Raw genomic sequence first — 17,489 nt, forward strand, 5'->3', positions numbered from 1 at the left:
GATCTACAAATTTAAGGTCTCAGCCGCTCTTACCCCCACCCCTTTCCGGATGTTTCAGCGTTTTCCTCCGAATTAAGAACGGCTGCACGGTCCTCCTCCGTACCCACCCCCGCTCCAGCGTCCTCCTTTCAGGGATCGGGGTCGATGGGGTGCTCGTCTGCACAGCCAGCGAGGAGTAACTGGCCGGCCGGGTAACAATGAGTAGCCGTCTAAGTTTGCTTTTGCCCCATCCCAGCTACTACGGGATCTTGAGGCACAGTAAACGCGCGCACGCACACACACACACACACACACACACACACGCGCGCACACACACACACGCACACACACACACACGCGCGCACACAGGCGCGCGCAAGGGAAGGCACGGCGGCGGCTCGGGCGGCGCGAAGTTGGAGGCGGGTCCGTCTAGGCGCTCCCTACCTTCTGGGGCGCTCCCGGCTGCAGATTAAGGTCTCCGGGGCTTTATCAGGCGTTTTCTTTCCTTCTCCTTTCTGCTTCCACTGTGGGTTTCCCCACCCCCTTCTCTTTCTCTTCAGTCTTTCAACGGACGTGGGCTCCGAGTTTCTCCACACCAGAGCCTGGAGTGGGATTTTATAGCGTCGACCCTCTTCAGAAACCACGCAGCATTTGCCTAATGAGCTGACGCTCTCTTGACAGCTCGATTGCGTGCTGTCTCTGTTCCTGCATAAATCATAGGGCCCTGCCAGTGAACCAGGGGCAGAAATTTTGCTATCTCAACACCGAATCTCACATCCAATTATATCAACAGATATTTATTGCCTCTCTGGTGACGTCAACCAGCCCTAAAATGGAAGGGCTTCTTATGACTTGTCCATTGACAAAAATTCTTGAATGAGATTTCCCAAGTGTGAAAACACATTGGCCTCTTACTAGGAAAGACCAACTTAAGGATCAGAAAAAGAGATGGCGAATGGTAGGGGAGAGGAAGGGGAAGTTCAAGGGAAGGGAGGTCTACCATGGTGCAGGCCTGCCAGGAAAGCCGAAACCAGTTTTAGCGGGTGGTTCTGGACCCTCTTCTCCCCTTGCCCTCCTAACTACTCTGACCAGTTGTCCTGCACAGACCTCGGAATCTGAAAATATGCCTTTGCTAAGAGACAAAATGCCCCACGGCCTTGCTGCCTGGGTAAGAATGAAGAACAGGGGGATGGGAGTGCAGGGGCATTCATCTTATAAGCCTCTCTTTTTTTCTTCCCCAAGAACAGGCAACAGAATTATGAGTCTGCAGAGGCAAGACCAATAAGTCTCATAAAATGCAGCTCAAGTTTTTTAAATGATGGCAAGAGCTACTCCCATGATGAAGGGGCACAAACCAGGGTCTGCCTGGGGTGCAGCAAAGATTTTAAGTTCTTCCAGAACCATGTTGCTCCTCCTTTGTCTCTTCTCTCACAATCTGAAAGTAACTGTGGGCTTTTTTTATTCCCAAATTAGAGAAAGGACCGGTGAGAGGTGCATGAGTTAAACAATCTTTATTTAGTTTACTCAGTGCAAACCCCATGAGAAGAGCACCCATTAGCTTTCTTTTCTATATTGGAAAAGGTTTTAGCTGCTTGATAACAGGGCATGTTTGCACTGATGCAAAGTGAGCCTGTAAAAAGGTAAACTCATTCATTTTACTTCCAAATGCTATTAACATCCATGACAGTATCCATATCAGGGACACCCAGTTTTTTTATTATTATTGTTATTATTATTATTATTAACCATTTCTTTTGCTGAATTCAGATGTGCTCTGTGGGAGCCTGATAAATAAATGCTCTCTGGCACTTCCACAGAATGGAATGACTATAAAATCACACTCACATTTCAAATTAAATTGATACTATCATATAGGTGGGAGGCAGTTACCTCTAATTGTGCAATTCAAAATGCAATGCCAAGCTCCGGTATCTATGATTCAATTCAGCTTTTAGATAACCATGAGAGTTGTTTATCAGAAATTTCCTCATTTTCATTTCTGGTACCTCTGCTGCTTCCTTTGTAGCTAACATGACAAATGATGTAATGCATAGTTCGACTCCCATTTTGCTCTATACCAATCTACAACTGCTCTTAGAAATAAAAAGAAGGTAAAAAGAGAAATTCTGGCAGTTTCCACAGAAGTCAGCCTTAGATGGATCATTGCGCTATGGAACAGAGAAAGAAATGTGTCTCTTGGGAAAGATGTGAGTTGTTAATAGAAGATCATGATTATGAAAAATGGTTGAGATTTTAGAGGAAAGCTGTGTTTTGTGTTGGTAGGGAGCATACAGAGCCTTAATTTTTTGTGTGTGAGTATTTATCCCTTTTAAGTTGGAATGAATCTCAACTTTTTTGTTTACTTTCCTTCATGAATCCTTCTCTGTCCCCATTGGCAGATATCAGCTTGGATGTTAATCTGGAGGTGGAAGGAGATTCAGAAGGCAAAGTTCAAGTAAATGGATGCAGAAGAAGATGGGGAAAGGGGTAAGACCAGGGTATTCTCTAGGGAGGCCTGGGAGGTTCCTCCAGAGAAGACACACGCCTTAGGCCTATCTTATTGGGCCACAAGGAGGATGTTGTTTTAATATAGCTCCTTCACCACTGTTGAATCCCTGTTGTGAGACTTTCCTAGAGTAGGTAGTTGGTTAGGGACAAAGTGGCTTTGACTAAAAGTGAGGAACAAAAGGCCTACATCCCAGAGGAACAGGGACTGTGCAGAGTAGTCCCTACTCACAATTTATGCAAAAGGTAGACCTCATCAAAACACTGAATGTTCACCTTAAAAATGTCTGAAGATAATTTGGTTTCAGTGAGAACTAGAAAGGTTAAGTGACTTACATGAATTCACTCAACTAGTTACTGTTGGTTCTTTTGACTACCAGCCTTTATTATTTCCATAACAGAACAATACCCTTTGAACTTCCTTTTCTAGCAGAGGAACATGAACAAACTGGTGAGAAGATGGGTTTAGGTAAAGTGTCATAGTCACACACCAGTGCTGAGGTGCCTTTTCCTAGACTTTCCTCATACTGGTAAATCTGGTCACTTGTAAACCTCATTAGGCATGAGAACAAAGAGATTCTGGGCACCAAATTTTAAGTTTCTGTGTGCACACATTGTAGTTTGCCTTTAAGCTGAACCTTGTCATTATAACATGAGGTTTTTAAATGCATTGCCAACTTAAGATGCATTAATTTGAGTTTTCACCGAGTTCACCTTGGAAAACAGAGATCTTTTGATAAGTATAGAGTGATGTGGTTCTCAAAATAATGATACAGATGTGTGATTGGAGAATTAACATGATGCAGAGGACTTACATGTGCAGTAAACTAAATACCCAAGTCCATAAAAATCACCACTGACAGATTCTGTCTTACAACTAGGAATAACTTTTTGAAAGGAGTCATTGGAGAACCAATTTAAATAAAACATAACATAGGGTATAGTTAAAATTAAAAAGGCATGGCCCAGCAATCTAATGAGTAAAGAAATATAAGAAATAATAGGTAACTACTAGGCTTATTCCTGTTGTCTGCATCTCCTTGTATAACAGTATCCCAATGGGTGCTTCTATTAGCAAAGTTCACGGCAAAGACAGTCTCCAAGTTTGCTAACTGAAACATTTGTTGAAATGAATCTACCATCTCCAGTGACAGTCTAGGGTGGACAGGTGGTTTGGTAACTGCTTGTAATTGTGCTTGAGGTAGATTAATAACTAACTACCTTCTGCTTCTATGGGAAGGGCCAAGGAAAGGTTCTCAAACAGTACAAATATCTAACTGCTTCACAGGTAACAGTAACTTCTAATGATCTCTTCTGATTATCAAAGATATTCATTCTCCTTGTAGGAAACTTGGAAAAATTAGAAAAGTATAAAGAAGACTACAAAATTCCTCAGATTCCAGAATCTAAAGGTAATCTCAGTTAATATTTTGTTGTTTCCCTTGAGAATTTTTCCTAAGCTCATATGGTTTTTTTTAAATTAAGGTAACACTATGTTCCTAATTGTGAATCTCTACTTAAAAACAAACAAAAACAAGAAACAAAACAAAAAAAGACCCTTCTCTTATTTAAAAGAAAACTAATTGGTTGAAGGAATCTTCCCCAGGTTCCTAGATTAGGTTTAGGACCTGTGTTCTGTGTTCTCCTAACATCATGAATGCCCTCCATCATAGAGCTCACATTTTTAAATCATTACTGGTACAATATGTATCTTCCTGGCTCAACTTTAAACTCTGTAACAGAGATTTGATTGTATTTATAAATTGCCATATTCATTACTCCAGCCCCTAGCAAATGTTAAAACATGGTAGATAGATAAACTTCCTCTTGTGCTAGAGTTCTTGGCTCTGAATTCTTTCTTTGCTGAACTCAAGAGCTGAGAGCCAACATAGCCGGTAACAATTACCACTGGACTTCTATTAATGAGTATCAAGTGCTGTGATGACAGGAGCTGTACAAGACAACGGCAGGGTCTCCTATGGATTGCTCTAAGAGCCCAGGTCACTACCTGTAGACAGCCACACTCCTATTCAGGGGTTGGTGGGGCAGGGCTTCCTTTCAGTTCCCCTTCAGTTAATAAATCTCTCAGCACCCAGAAATTACCACTGGGTGCTTTATCTCCTTTCCTCAGAAAATGGCAAGGACTTTGTTACCCATCCCTTTATTTTTCCAGAAGTTAGGAAGTAATCTACCCTGGGGAGATGATTCAGAGCATTAGAAAAGGGCCATAGTTCTGCTTCTCTAACAAGTGTTTGTCTTGATAGACAAGACTGACCTTTCTATTTACATCATAATCCATCGAATTTTCTGTTTTAGGCTCCAGATAATGAATGGAGGGCAGTGAGAGGATGTGTGTGAACTTTCTGTCAGGAAGGGCAATTTGCAGGAACTAATCTTCTTACAATACCTAGTCACAAGAAAAGAAATCCATCATCCAAGCATCCTGAATAGGTATTTATATTCATGAACATTTCTTCACTCTAAAGAAAGATTCCCAAAGAGATCTCCTAGGAATGTTACTTGTGTTACAAAAGGTTAAAAGGGGTGGGGTGCGGGTGTTAAAGAAAGGTTAAACGTATTTTTTACTGCAGAATTTTCTAGTGTTTTAAAATATTTTTTCTTCAGTGTAAATCCCCAAATCCTCAGCATTCCCCAGACTTATTTGAGCATGTTTGCTGTGGGACTAGATGGGAAATATAATAAGCCAAGGCATCTTATGAGGAGTCCAGCTACACTTTCTTTGCCACCAATATTAAAGTCCATGATTAGAGCTATTGAGTCATTTTCTACCACTCTTAGAGAAACTTTTTAAATGACACTTTCCCCCCTTGAAGAGATGGTTTCAGGGTATGGGGAGACATCTATTTCCAGGGCTTCTAGGGATTATCCTGGGAAGAGTCACCTTATAGCAAGGAGCTACTGAGCCTTCCCTCACTACCCAAGAAATAGTCAGGTCTGTTTGCACACTTTCTAGTTAGGGGAAGGAGTTGGTCTCTGCAGTAATTTAGCCCAGTGGAAATTTGTGGGCCCATCTTGCAAAGGAGGACCTCTTTTGGGTATGAAAAGGCAGAAGTGTTCTAGACAGAACTGATTGCAATGGGTGACATTGGGTTTTTCATGAAGGATATTTAGGTACTCAAGAGGAAGTAGGCAATGAGGGTAGCAGGGGTGAACAGAGACGATGGGCAGCAAACATTCAGGAGCTGTGGATTTCAAAGATGCTGCTACTGGTTGTGGGTTCAGATCTTTTTGTGAACCTTGCTGGTAGCTCTGTTTATCTCTGAGGCTTCTGTCATTCATCTGTGGGAAATGTGATGTTAGCTATCATTATGAAACCTACAGTTAATTTTCATGGGTGTGCTTGTTTGTCTGTCTCCCAGCTTGTTGTGAGCTTACTTCCCACTTCTTTGTAGTCCATTGTAACTTCTAGTACACTGCTTACGCATAAGTGTCTGTTGGTTGTTGGAAGTTGACTATGTATGGCCCACTTAAGAGAAAGGCCACCTCAGTTCTAGGTGGTTTCATAACTGTGAGTCAATGAACTCTTGAACGGATGGGAAAGAAAGGATTTCTGATTTGCCACATTCACTGTTCTCTGTTATGTAAATTTTAGAAGTGATATGACCAACAATGTTCCCAGGATAACAGAAAAGACTTAACCACATCAAGCTGCAGTGAATTTAACACTCCCATTTATATAGTTAAACACAGACACATATTTGAGCCTCACCTCATTTTCCAACTTGTTTTCTTTGTACTTTAATTCTTAATAGCTGTGAAGTTCTGCCTGTGCTTAATGTACTTTCATCTTATCAGCAACAATAATTGCAACGAAGGGATTTTATTTGAATGGAGAAATACAATTAAATAATCTGATAGATTTCTTCTGTGGAAAGTTATTCAGCTTTTTGAAGCAGAACACCATATCTGGTTCCTGTTTATGACAGAATTTATTCTAATATCTTTACTTGAAGATTTTACTAAGAATAAAACTTTTCAACACAACTTTGTAAGTAAAGAGTGTTACCTGGCTTCCTTTTCCTGTGGGGACACACTAGATTTCTGAGTTTGGCAGTTGTGAAACTATCTCAGTACTGTTTTGACTCTATTACTTCCTAGCTGTATTACTTTGGATATGTTACTTAAATTTCCCAAACTTATTTCCTTGTTTGTCAAATGATTATAAAATATCAATTTCCTTATTTGTTCCTCTTAGGTTTGTGGGATTAAATGAGATAATGAAATTAAGGGCCTAGAATATAAGAAGCATTCAATTAACATTAGTCATTGATGTTGGGCTAATGATAAGATTGTTATAATTGAAGGTAGTGATTCTATCTAATCTCAGCTCCTCAGAGCCTATCATTGTATCCAGTATTTATTAGGCTCCATATGTTTGAGTTTTGACACATGCATATAATGTTGTGTATCAACCCTGATGGTGTCACACAGAATCCTTCCATGTGCCTAAAAATCCCCTGTGCTCTACCTAGTCATATCTTCCTCCTTCCCTCCCAACCCCTGGAAACCACTGATCTTTTCACTATCCCTACAGTTTTGTCTTTTCCAGAATGACTTATAGTTGGAATCACACATGTGATAGCCTTTTCAGACTGGCTTTCTTTCACTTAGTAATACAATAAGCATTTTAGGATCCTACCTGTCTCCCTACATTTTTACTTAGGAATAGCATCATTTAGACTTGGGAAGTATCTTTTGGCTGATGTCTCTCTACTTAGTAAATGTCTGCTCATTTAAGGATTATTTCTCTGTTGAAACTTCTATTCTCAACCTAAACATTTATTGATTTAACTGAAAGTAGGTGTACTCAAAAGGGAATTTTGCATCTTAAGGGGGGGTTAAAAACAACATTCCTAATTAAAAATAAACTACAAGAATATATACATATCTTTTCTATCCCAAGGCCAATAGGCCCCCCACTTCTTGTAGAAGCCTATGTTGCCCTGCAGGCTGCCACAGACCCATCAGATTATCCAAATGTGACCTGGATACCCGCTGCCTTCAAGCTGGCTGAGAGTTCATTTTTAATCCATGCCCTAAATGCTCCCAGACAACCTTACTATTATGTCATTCTTAGTCTCTGCTCTGACAGGCAATAGAAAATAATCATTCACCAGACATTTTAAAAATTGCCTTTTACTCATCTTAGGTGTTTTCCTGAATCAGTCCTTGGAAGGTCCACCCTCCAGCCTGAGGGACACAGCAGGAGCGCACAGGCACACTACCTTCGTGCCTTTCCCGAAGGCCAGCCCAACTGGCAGGCCTCTTCCACTTCATTTCCTTCGTAATTTCACGTTCATCCTGTTCCACAAGACATTCTGAGATAGTCTCTTCTGCAGCCCTTCAGTTTTCTCTTACCTTAATGTTTGCACCTTTCAAGTACTTATAAACAGGATCTCTCTCCACTGGTCTAACTTTTCATAGGGCTTTCTGCTGGGGAGATGGAGGAAGAGTGGGCTTTTCACTAAACTCCTTGAAGATGGAGATATGGATTTCTCCAAAAGATCTGTGGTAGTTCCCGTTTCTATTTCTGCATCTAATCACGGGGGTGGCTCCTGATCATGGAGAGCAGTACCACTGAGACCTCCATTCCCATATACACAGGCAGACTCCCTAGTTCAGGGCCAGGGTGGTGAGACTGGTCGGGATGGTGTTAGGAGTACCAAGAAGGGGATGGCTCAAAGCAGAGTCCTGTGTCTGTCCAAGTCTCAGTCACATCCCCAAAGCAATGTCAGAGCCCCTGAAACCATGTCACCTCTCCCCAACACTGAGCACCATCTTTGGGCCAACTCCATACTTGACTAAGAATCAAGAATACAGCTAAGAATAGACATAAGCGATGGCTGGAAATTGGGACTTTGGGGTTTTGATGGAATATAAAAATGTCAATCTATGTTTATATCTGCTGGGGTTTTATCAGAAATCTTCTGGGGGTTGCTGAAAGGGGCTGTGTAGGTTCTCAGGAACTGCCCACTAAGACGTTTCCTCTGGGAACTTTGCAATCCTGTAGCTTTCTCCCTTTTGGTCAGGAAAAGTATAATAGTGGCTTGCCTTGTTTATGCTCCTTCCAGAAGCCTCACTTCCCTTTGCTCTCTAATCCTCACGAGAACCCTGTGAGGAAGTCCATATTACTATCCACATCCCATAGATGAAGAAGCAGAGGCTCAGAATGGGCAAGTAGCTTGGTTGATGTCCCCCAGCTGATATGTGGAAGAGTGCTGGGATCCCCAAAGAGTTCCTATGCTCTCTCCCTCTCCTCTTTCCACTCAGATTCCCCAGGAGCTCTGGGGAGGGGTGGGTGGGGTTATATGGTCGTAAAGGAACAGGCCCCGTAGTCACGGCATGCTCCTAGGCTGTCTCAGCCCTCAGCAGTAACCACAAGGTGTGATTTTGAGGAATGCCATACTGTTTATGCTCTGGTCACTCAAGAGAACACTGATTAAAATGGCTGGGCTCAGTGGGAACATCCCTGAAAATTTATCCAGGCATTATCCATAGTCATTCGCTCTTTGCTTTTGGTTTTTTCTCTATAATTTTAATCCTCACACCTCTTATTTATATACCATGCTCAACATCCATTCCATCCATCCTTCACTGCCATTCCCAGGAGCAATCAGGACAATCTACTCACAAATGTGCTTTTGCATTTCCTCAAAATAGATTCAAACCTCCCCAAATAGCTGGGCCTTGAAGACTTATGCGCAGTGTCTCATTCTATAACCAAGGGTGTAAGTTGATGCCTATGCTTCACGCCAGTTTCTAAATTAATATTTGTTCTATGGTGTCCTGCTAATTAATATGCACCTTTCCTGAGCCTTCAGATTAGCTATCTGAAATGGGAAGGAGGCAGAAAGAACTTTAAAATTCTGTGCATAATGAAGTGAGGAACAAGCTCACATAATGAAGACAGACAATTATACGACATTTGCATGATTCTTTTTTTTCTTACAACATGAGACAAGACACAAGGAGCTGATTAGCAAGCTGCCTTTGCATTTGGTTGGATTCTCAATGCCAAGTGCAGGTCACACTGTTTTGTAAAAGTTTTCTTATATTATTCTAAGGACTGTCAGGCAGCCAAGATCACACTGCTAAATTCAACCTGATATAAGTGACTTCTGTTTCTGTGACTGTCCCCAGGGCTGTATCCCTCAGCAGATACACCTGTGCCCTGAGTTAGGCCCCAATTCAGGTTCTAACCACTGAACTCAACTGGCCAGAGGTACTAAAACAATTCTTACAAGTCCCCCAAATATTTACTGAGTGTCTCCTATGTCCCAGCCTCCAAGTTAAATGCTGGAGAGAAAAATGAACATGTAAAACCCCTGCTGCCTTTGAGGTGTCCACTGCCCACTGAGGAAGGCATGTCATCAACAACAGCATTTGTGGTGCATGCTCTGTGAGAACAGAGAAAGACGTCTACTCTGACGGGGAAAAGAGGAAGGGTTTGGGAAGAGCTCCATGGAGGGGGAAATACCTGAGATGGGACTGGAAGGAAGAACAGGAATGGTCAGAGCTATGAGGAAGCTCCGGGTGTTCCAAGAATTACAGGTGGTTTCCTGTCATGTGTGAAGTTGTGCAAAGGGGAAAGTGCTCGAAGGCCAAGCTAGAAAGGTCAGTAACGGCCAGCTCCTGAACGACTCTGAACCTGAAACCTGATCCTGGGCTGCTGGGGACCCAGTGAGGCTTTAAGCAGGGAAATGACAAGGGAAGATTTGCATTTTAGAAAACACAGTCAGGCTGGTTCGACTAGATGGATAACAAGTAAAATGATGATAAGCGTAAACACTTTTGGGTCTCTCCTGTGTGCCAGGCACAATGCTGTACAAGACAAGAGCAGAGGCACTAGTCAGAAACCTTTAGACCTATTCAGCTGGGATCAGTCCAAGGTGCTTGAGAAGCTGTCAAACAGCATGGTTAAGATCCTGTCTTCTCGGATTCCAATCCCAGATCTGTGATTTACCAGTTGTGTGACTGGGTAGGCCATATAAACTTCTGTGCCTCAGTTTCTTCATCTGTGAAATGGAGATAATAATAGGACTCACCTCACAGGGTTATTGCTGTGAGGATTAAATTAGTTTTATGTAAAGTCCTTAGAATATCTAGTGGAACAGAGTACGTGCTCTATAAGCTTTTATTATCTGAACTATGGCAGGGGCTGGAGATGGAACCCATTGCCTCAAGAAATGTTAAATGCAAGAAAAGGTAGGATGTGAGGCAGAGGAGAAGTCCAAACCAATCTCATCATTGTTTTGCTTTAGGCAGTGGGGCAGATGGTAAGCATAGCAGGAGAGCAGTTTGGAATTAGATGACAAAATTTATTTGGGAAACACTGAGATTGCAGAGCCTGGGGAATATTCAGGTAGAAATATCTAAGCAGTAGTTGTAAACAGGAGTATGAGCTCTGGAGAGAAGTCTGAGCAGGGCTGGAGAACCGGAATCTTTAGCAAAAGGTTGAAGCCATGGCTCATAATGACCTGGGAGGAGCTGGATAAGAAGACCAGGGAGGGAACTAAGGAAAGCCAAGCATTAAGGGGTAGCAAGAGATAATGGAGGAGACTGAGAAGAAGTAGTTCAAAAGTTAGAAGAGAACCAAGAAAGAATGGTATCATGAAGCTGGAGGCATGGTGGGCAGGAGAGCTCTAGTCAGAAAAGTAAAATACTGCACAGAAGTACTATAGTGCAAAGATTGAGAGAGATCCATTGCATTTGGCAACCAGGAGACTTTTGATGACTGTATCCATCTGGGTCTAGTTAGCAAAAGAGAAACCACCCTAGTTATTTCAATAGAGTAGATTTAATATAAAGAATTGGGTAAACAGAGGTTAGAGAGTTGAAAAAACAAAGGGAACATTGAGAAAGCACAGAACTTTAACTGCAGGGAATAACTCACTCCCCTAGACCAGGGAAACAAAGGGCAGAGATGGGAGCCCCTGGAATCCAGGCCCATGGAGGAGAGGTCCCATGGGGCTGGGCTCAGGCCTTTAAAGAGGGGTGCTGCCAAGCTGGTTCTGATATCTCCGGAGCTCAGAGAAGGACCTCAGGGAGCTGGGACTCAGGGGTGGGGATCCCGTTCAGCTGGAGCTGATACCTTAGAAGCTTGAAGATAGGACCGAGCAGAGCAGCGGCTGGGGCTTCTGTGGAAGGGGGAATGAGGGTGGCTCTGATAGTGCTGGTAGAAGCAGGAGACTGGAACCAGTTAACTACATTTGTAGTGCAGGGCTGATGCTGGCGAGATGCTGGCGAAATCAGCAAGCAAATGGGAAGAACAGACCCTTTCTGCCTCTTCTTGCTGGCCAGTCTCCCTCTAATATCCCTTCAGCAAGACCCAGTAGAAACCAGATGACAAAGGAGAAATAGAGTTGCAGACTCCTGGCCATAGGATCCCAAGGAAGAATCTAGAAAAGTGGTTTGAGGCCAAGTGACAGGTTTTATAATCTACACAGTGACCCTCACAAGTATCATTCTAATGGTTGAGAGGAAATTCATATAGCAATGGGTTGAGAAGCAGAAGTGAAGACAGTGAACTGGGACCATTCTTCCTAAAAGTTTTGTTGTAAAAATGAAAAGAGAATAAAGTGGTAGGAAGAGGCAGCTGCAGTGTTCAGAAAGGGTATTTGTTTATTAAGAAGGAAGATACTAAAGCAAGTTTCAACCTGAGCTCGCAGAAAGGTGAGAGTTCCATATCCATGAGTAAAACATCTGAAGAAGATGGGCAAGATGAAACCCAGTGCCTAGTGAAGGGATGGGCCAAGACAGAAGTGAGGGAGCACCGATTCTTCTAAGAGGCAAATAAAGATGTACGGAAACCAACCAAACAGAAACATCCACTTTGTAAGCGACATGCTGAGTCTACTACAGCATGAACCAAAAGGAAAATGCCTCTCATCCCCTACCTGAGGAAATCTCTCAAGTCTTTATACACCTTTTCTGACCACTATATCTAAAATGTTAACCCATTCTCCCTACACACTTGAATTCTCTTTCTGCTTTCTACTTGTTCTCCTTAGAAATCACATTTGATCTTAATTATTTGATTTATTGTTATTTCTCCATAAAGGCAGGGATTTTCATCTGTTTTGCTCACCATTGTAACCCAGAGTTAAAATAATGTTTGGCACAAAGTAAGTGCTCGATAAATATTTGTTGAATACATGAATAATAAAATCCCATGTAAGTATTATTGAAACAGAGACTAGGATACACATATCAATCAACCAGTATCCAGACACTACTGTCTGCTGGGCGCTGTGGCGGATACTGGAAAAGAAGATGGAAGAGTCCCTTCTAGCTTAGCATTTATAATGTTGGAAGAAATGGGACAAAAAAATGACTGGACCCTGCCCTCCTTCCTTCCACGCTGTGCTTTCCCCTGCGGACTCATCTCCATCTCTCCCTTTTTTGACTCCCTGGAGACTCAGTCCACAGCATTCTTCCTACTCCCCAGCCCAGGATTCGGTGCCTTCAGCTGTTCAAGGTTGTGGGCTCCAGGGGTCGCAGTTCTTGGCCCCTCCTCAGAGTGGGACTAGAGGGTTGAGGCCCATTGGTGCAGCTCTCTTGTACCTGCTGTGTGTGCTTTGAAAACTTCATCAGAGCTGACTTTGATGGGCAACAGGAGCCCTGCAGGCAGCAGGTGACAGGAGCCTGGGGTCAAATCACTATCCATCAACATGTTAAAAGAGACCTCAGAATGCTTTGTGGATGTAAAGGGTAAAGATGAGCAACATTGAGCATGTGTGTTCTTAGAGGAAGCACTGAATAATAGCACTGTACTCTGGGCTATTCTCATAAAATTCTGTTTATTCCTTTTTGAGCAAACCCAAATTTAGTGCACCCAATACATGCGCACACGTACCCATGCCACATGGAAATGCACAGACATCAAACACACACAAACACAGACCCAGGCAGGCAGTTGGGTGTGTGTGAGTATACAAACACACACACACACACACACACACACACACACACACACACACACACACACACACCACTGCAAGGTTTGCCATCAGCCAGAGAGTTTGGGGAAATAACTAAAAGAATAAATGAGCCTGGCCAGGCATGGCTCAGCAGTTGAGCGTTGGCCTAGGATCAAGGAGATAGCAGTTTGATCCCTGGTCAGGGCACATGCCAGGTTGCGGGGTTGCGGGCTCGATCCCCAGTTGGGGGCGTGCAGGAGGCAGCCAATCAGTGATGACTCTCTCATCCATTGATGTCTCTATCTCTCCCTCTCCCTCTCCTTTCCTCTCTCTGAAATCAATAAAGATATATATATATTTAAAATCTATAATTACAATGATTCTCAAACTATCTGAAGTAAAGGATCAGTTTTCAGTTTTTGGTTTTTGTTCTTTTTTTTCAAACTTTGATACTTCTTTAAAATATAATGAAAATAAAATGCTTGAATAATAAAAAATTCTCTAATTAATATTCCCAGAAAGAGTAAAAGTTATTGCATTAACAAAATTACCAATAGCTAACAAGAAAGAACTATTGTAAAATTAAAATATGACTCTGAAGTTCAAATAGATTATAGAGAAAGTCTAATAAAACCACCAGGTAGTAGAATAAAGAGATGTGAAAAAATAAAAGGTAAGATATATAGAGGGTTAATCCAAAAGGTCCTACATCTAACCATAGAGTGACAGGGAGAAAAGCAAAGAGGAAGAAACCAAAGGATATCCCAAAGGATTTTCCAAGATTCAAAGGACATAAACGTACAAATTAAGATGCCAATCAAGTGCCCATGACAATGAGTTACCTAAGTCACTTACATGCATATATATCTAGACCCTGTATTATAGAAGTTCAATATGTCAGAAATAAAGAGAAGATACTAAGAAGCTTCCGCAGGAAAGAGAAAAATTGAAAAGATAACTATAAAAAATAAGAACTCTGACCACCTTCAAACATCTCTGCATCAGCTACACTGGATCTGAGAAGGCAGTGGAGCAAAAGCCTTCTAAGTTCTGAGTTAAAATGGTTGTCAACCTTGAATTCCATACTCAACCCAACAATCAAGGACGAGGGCAGAAAAAGCCATTTTTAGAAATGCATAAACTGCAAAATATTACATTTCACACCTTGAGACTCCTACTCTCTTAGGGGTAATTTTCTTTAAGTTCTAAGTTCCCTCCTGGGTCTGGGACTTAGCAGTGCTGGATAAACCAAGCTCAGATCTGGTTCTTCATGGGAGCTGATCTCCAAAATATCGTCTTTGAAATTTCCTAAGGCCTCCTTCCTCTAGTGGCTGGAGCCAGCCAGGGCTAGCAGAACCCTCCTGGTGGGGCACCTAAGCCTCAACCAGGATCCACATGGCCCCCGTCCCCTTCATCCCCTTCCCAGTGCTCTCTTATAATCTCTCTTGCACCTGAGTTTGTCCAGATGCCCCAAGGAGTTCTGGACTCATGCACGGGTTTCCTGAGGTCCTGAACTAACCCTGGTTCCAGGAGGGCATCTTGGCAAGTGAATTGCTCCTGCTGCCTGGTGTCATCTTTCACAGAATTACGTGAGACTGGGCTGCCAGAATGGCACTGACACGATGATTTTAAGTGACTCTCAAACATAGAATACAGGACAAGTTCTAGGTTCAACACTGTGGACTCTTGGCTTGAGCTACATGTGTGGGCCCATGTGTCTGTCAACTCTTGCCTGGCTTTGTGTTATGGTGCTGCCTGCAAGAGCATCCCAGGGTGGCAGGTGGTATCCTTCATTTTGTTTGAGCCCAAATGATGTCCTCTCCTGCCTCCTTTAATGTGAGGACATGATGCTTTCCCATTTGAATGAAACCATGCCATATGAGGGACAGACATTCCTTGAGCCCGTAAGGCTGCTCTTCTCATTCCTCCTACAGTCCTCTCCACTGGTGGCAGTGGATGGAAGGCAGAGTGCTAACATTAAAATAAAATTAGTTCCTTTCTAGGAATGCAGCGATTACCACATAAAACATTTAAGAGAAGACAGAGTTGGAAGACATATTGTTCTATGTTTATGTTATAAAATTCCAAGTGGTAAATTCAACATAAGCAGAAAATAAATTATTGTTCACATTTTCCTGTGTATTCCGGATAAGACTTGCATTTGTGGTCATCATCAATGAAATATAGCAACAACCTCTGAGAGAGTCATTGGAAGCCAATATACAGGAGTGGCATGATGGATGATGCAGCATCTTAAGTAAAAATAGAACCAGCATTCAATAAATGGCATTTCAGAATTGCAGAAATACAGATCTATATTGTTTCAATGCAATGTGTTCTCAAGAGCTTGGCATTCTGAGTACTAATAGTATTGCTACTCTTTTCTCATGGTGGGAGATAGTCAGGAATAGTGCATTTGACCACAAAGAACATGAAAAATAAAAAAAACTATTCACATACACTGATTAAGTATTAAAAAGCAAGTATCTCATCTTTAACCAATATTCTAAATTAGGTCCAATAAAACACTATACTCCACATGAGCCCATGAATTGTCTGAGGCAGTCCTGTATCCAGGAAATTATTGGAGTATCTGCTTTAACCCATAAAGGGAAGCAGTGAAGAGGGGTGAAGGGAAGGGAGGGGTGCCAATAGCCTCATCTTTCAAAGTGCGAAGTCAAGGATTATAGCCTCATGATAAAAAATAAAAAACAAAAAACAAAAAGCACACAGAAATCTTAGGATCCAGAAAGCACGAGCTTCAACCCAAAAAAGCAAAGACAAGTCTCAGAATGACAAAATATGAACACAAACCTAGAAATCAACCAGAGGAGAATGGAAGCCCCCTGGGGGGAAAATAGGACTTGAGGAATAGCTAATATAATTTAAAAATTTTAAAGTGAGCAAATGACAAGAGCAAAATTGTGATAAAGAAAAAAAGTTCAATTAGAAACTCCGGGAAAAACAAAATGCTGAACATGAGAGGCAGTGTAATGATTGTCTTCCACTTGGCTCTATAGTAAACCACATTTACTTAACCACTTAGGTAAACAGTTTACTGATTTTAAGCCTTTATAAACAACCTATAAACGAGGAATGATGCACTTAATTAGAATTTTAAAACAAAATGTAAATATCACCAACTTTAGCAACTTAGACATAAAAATTCAAATGATAGAAACTGGGAAGTGGGAAGCAGTGAAGAGGGGTGAAGGGAAGGGAGGGGTGCCAATAGCCTCATCTTTCAAAGTGTGAAGTCAAGGATTATAGCCTCATGATAAATTTAGAAATAAAATTGTTAAGTTTTGAACTTACAAAGTTATGCCATGAAGAAACTAAAAATAGTGGTAAGACTATATTGGGAGGACAGGTATAGATGGTAGGTATAATTAACTAAATACTCATATATCGAGCAGCAAATACAAGATAATGTCTAAAATTGAATTCATCAAGATATTATCTTTTAGAGACTGGGATCTGAGGTGCACTGAGGGTAGAAAACTTGTTTTTTCATTATAAATGTTTTATTTAAAAATGTACACAGGCATTTCTTTAATAAAGAATGAATTTAAATACAAACTAAAGTATGATGGCTGGACAAAATGATTTCTAAGATTCCTGTCATATCTAAAATCCCAGGGAAGTGCTCCCAAAGCTTAGGCTACTCAGAAGGAACCTGAGTTAGAAAGACTAACTCTCTGATCAGAAGCCAGTTCTTGCCACTGGGAATCTCACAAACATTATTTTGATAAATGTCAGATTTTCACTCCTGACCTTATTTCATCTTCTCAACAGCTCTACGAAGCAATTATTATAATCATCTGCATTTTTGAGATGAGATGCAATGAGACTAAATTAATTGTCCTGAATGACAAGAGCTTTTAATTGCTAGAATGTGATTGAATGCATGGCCTCATCGCTCTAAGTTTTTTCTTTCCCACTACATTACAGCTCTTGCTGGGAAGAAAGGAGCAAAGTCAGAAAATCCTCTGCCCCAGAGCCAATCCCCCAGTGACATGTTTATATAAATGCACTGTCCTGTGGTTATAAGTTAGCTCCTCTGGG

General features: G+C 41.7%; 1 protein-coding gene across 2 annotated transcripts in view; it reads right to left on the reverse strand.

Annotated features, from left to right (window-relative positions):
• Nucleotides 1-17,489, reverse strand: part of CRH (corticotropin releasing hormone) — a 139,323-nt gene that overhangs the window by 1,536 nt on the left and 120,298 nt on the right. Inside the window, exon 1 of one of the 2 annotated variants that reach the window (XM_081117263.1) lies at nt 424-705. The exons of the other annotated variant lie outside the window; for it this stretch is intronic. The gene's annotated coding sequence lies outside the window, so the exon portion shown is untranslated. Of the gene's footprint in view, nt 1-423; nt 706-17,489 lie in introns of those variants that run through there. 2 annotated transcript variants of the gene reach the window in all.

This window comes from Miniopterus schreibersii (genome assembly GCF_964146895.1).
Source record: "Miniopterus schreibersii genome assembly, chromosome: 17".
Lineage (NCBI taxonomy): Eukaryota > Metazoa > Chordata > Mammalia > Chiroptera > Miniopteridae > Miniopterus > Miniopterus schreibersii.